The 3,642-nt window shown below is 33.4% G+C and overlaps 1 long non-coding RNA gene across 1 annotated transcript; it reads left to right on the top strand.

Moving 5' to 3' along the window:
- Window positions 1–2,108: 2,108 nt before the first annotated feature.
- Window positions 2,109–2,308, top strand: LOC119680073. Its single transcript, XR_005252446.1, has 2 exons — window positions 2,109–2,190; window positions 2,253–2,308. It is a non-coding gene; the product is annotated as an uncharacterized LOC119680073 (long non-coding RNA).
- The last annotated feature ends 1,334 nt before the right edge of the window (window positions 2,309–3,642 follow it).

Here is a 3,642-nt window from a genome sequence, read left to right as displayed (position 1 = left end):
CATTCCATTGCGAACCCCTTACTAATGACGGGCTGGCAAAGGTGAGATCTATGTAGGAAACGCCTCTACCATTATCGAACGTTGGGCTATGCCCATTGTTCAGTTGTATTAGGTTTAGTGAGGTAAACGTTTCTAATAGGGCTCTACCTCGGCGCGTTGTATTACTACTGCCCCATTCGACTGCCCAAGCATTGAAATCCCCTGCAACAATGATGGGAGTTTTGTTTCTGATTGTTCCTGATAGCCTATCAAGAAACTCTTCAAATCTCTCTTGGGAGATATTTGGGGATATGTAACAGCTGCACACATAGATACCCCGGATTCTGACAAGTACTAGACCTTCTTTTTGTATCAATACTCTTGGTTCAAACACTATGTCCTGTCCTAGCCAAATGGCAGCCTTTGCAGTAGTATCTTGTACTCATTTGGAGGTTTCTTTTGATTTGTAAAACTCACTAATTATGAGTACATCTGTCTTTAATTCCAAAGCTGTTTGGGATAAAAGGTCTTGGGCAGCTTCGCATCGATTTAGGTTCAATTGCAGAAATTTAATCATCTTTTGGACTTAAGCTCCTGTATAGCCTTCCTGTAGAATTCACATTTGGAACTTCTTGAGTAGTGTAGATTGCCACCGTTGCAGTTTTCCGGACATAGGATGCATTTTGGTTGCGCCGAGCACGTTTTTGCCCTGTGACCATCTTGTCCACATCTCATACATGTGCCTGATCTGTCATTATCGCTTTTGCACTGTCTAGCAGCGTGTCCAAATTGAAGACATTTGAAACACCTCATGGGTGTGATATGCTTTCTGATCCTACTGCGTACCCAGCCAACTCTGACTGAGGCAGCTGCAATCAATACACTGGCATCCTTAGTAGGAAGGTCAATAATTGCTGATCTTGTGCTGTCCCTTGCGGCACGCCAAAACTTGACGTTGATGTCACTTACATTTATTGCTGGAAATCCTCTTCGTTGGATGTTATCTCGTCCAAATCCCTGCATTCTATTAGGGTGTGCTGTGTTAAAGATTTTACACTAGCACAATTCTGAAGTGTGTTTTTCATTTCATTGCAGAAGTCCTTCGCTAAATTTCCAGCTTCTTTGGTAAGCTGAATCAATATTTCCCCCTCTTTAGTTTTTCGGATTTTGTTCACGTTTTTTCCGAATTCTTGTAGCTCTGGTTTTGTTTTAATGATCTTTAACATTTCAGCGTAAGACTTGTCTGCCGTCTTACTAATGAGAATTGCTTCCGGTTTTACTCTAGGCGCTTTAATGAGGTCCAGATTTGGCACAGTTTTCCCTTTTTTCTTTTGCACTAGCTGCCATTTGTGAAAATTCGTTTCCTGCTCCTTACTTCCAATTTCTCTAATTTGGACTTTGGGTGGTGGACCGTTCGGTTTTTCTTTCGCAGCACGCTTTAGTGCTCCCTGAGTTTGCACGCTAATGGAAGCTACACTCTTAGCCACCAACGGCACTTGTGGCCCCCTTTCTTGTTCCGTCTTATACATCTTAACTATCTGTGCAAGCAGATCCCGCATATCCTTATTAATATGCCTTTGTGATTCCATCATCGCAGATAGTTGTACCAGCTTATCCTCTACACTATCATCAGGCTTGGGGGATAAAGGTATGTTTAATACCTCCTTCTCCATTGTTTTTTGTACTGCGTTTTGTTTCCGCAGAGGTGATGTTTTTTGCCCACTCATACCTTTTCGATACCCTATTAATTTAATTAGATTTAATTAAATTAAAAGGGTATCCTAAATTAATTAAATTAAAATAATTTAATACCTGTAAATTTCAAATGCTCAAAATTCCAAATTCAAGTAAAAATTAAAATTTGCTAATAAATTTAAAATTTGCTAATTAAATTAAAATATTCTGCTAAATTGCTAAATCAGTGTACAAGATTACACGATTGTTTAGGTTTTTGTGTAACAATTGATCTAATTATTTGATCGTTTTGTAACACTTATTCACTTTATAATGTTTCTGTTTAATAATTTCAATTGCTGTCTCTATCAGCTGATTTTATATGTGTGCAATTATTTTGCAAAACAAAAAAGCGCACAAAGTCAAACAAATTCAATAAAAATAAAAACAAAACATGTAAATTCAAAAAGTTGAATAATTTAAAATGAAATTTTTTAAAAAATAACACTTATCGGCTGCAGCTCTTTATCGCTCCAAGTGAGTACATTATATTCCACCGCATTTAAGAACTTTTTGTTGTTACAACACTTCAATTGCAGGAAATATATACCGAACTAGCGGACCGCACTCGAGACGCATGTATTCGCGGCAAAAACAAAACTTTTTTGTACATATAGGTTTAAGTTTCTGTTAAAAACTGCAGAAACTTTTGGTCCGAACTGAGATAAGATGAGCAATTAACTTTAAAAGTTCGAACAAATATATATACTTTACTCTTTTCCTTAAAGTGGGGTGCAGACTATCATACTGGTGTGTCATACGAGTTGCGCTCTCTCTTGCTCAAATTTCTTCTAGCGACCGAATTTGAACAGGTATGACACACAAGAGTAGCCAAAATTTTTGAAGAGTGCTTTTGCGGGTAGTGCTGTGAAAATTTGTGTGTTTAAAATAAAATTTTAAAATTGAAAAAATTCACAGCTTTGGACATCCCAGAAACAGCGATTACTTTTATTAACATTCAATGAAAGCATCTAAAAATGCTTTATCTACATCCATATTCATATTTTTTTTTTTAGGTTTATTGGTCATTAAGCACAGTAGTTAAAATGAAAAGATCAGTAAAGAACCGTAGTTAATTTCATTCACTACCTGTAAAGTTTCTTAAGAAATTTTTCATAAATAGATCATACAAATAATGTATATATATATATATACATAAGAATGTATATACATATCTTCATTGTTTTTCAAGAAATTTGATCATTTCCATATTTTTGTTAGTTAAAGGTTATTAACATTTAAAATTCTTTTATTTTAATAACAAGTTTTAACAAAGAAAAGCATATTTAGAATACAAAGTATTATATCTTAAATTTAGGTTATTAATTAATTGTTATTACGACCAATTTTCAATATGTTTTTTTATTACTGGGCTTAGATCATAAATTTAACGATGTTTATATATAGATGTTTTTTTAAAAAAAATTTTACTTATAATCATCGTTTATAAATTAAAATAAAAGAAAATAAAATATTTAATAAATTAAATAAAATATTTAATATATTACATAAAATATTTAATTGTATTTTAATTTTTTATAAGAATTTTATGTAAAGATTTATATTTTTTTTAACTAAGATACAATTAAATATTTAACACAAATTTATAAGTGTAATTTTAATAATAATAAATATAATAATAATAAATACATTAATAATAACATAATAAAAAAAATATTAAATTTATATTATAATTCTACATATTCCACCTGCTTACAATAAATTTGCAAGGCTAAAATGCTCTTGTATGACGTATGAATCGTTAGGGGTGACAGACTATCATACACAACGCGTATGCGAGAGCTGTTCACCAAAATTTTGGTGAGCACGCCAACACGTTGGTAAAGGTGGCAGACTATCATACCTGTGTGTCATACGACGTTTTTCTCTCTCGTATGACATACCAGTATGATAGTCTGCACCCCACTT

This window comes from Teleopsis dalmanni, chromosome 2 (genome assembly GCF_002237135.1).
Source record: "Teleopsis dalmanni isolate 2A chromosome 2, ASM223713v2, whole genome shotgun sequence".
NCBI lineage: Eukaryota > Metazoa > Arthropoda > Insecta > Diptera > Diopsidae > Teleopsis > Teleopsis dalmanni.
This window is presented reverse-complemented; position numbering and strand designations above follow the sequence as displayed.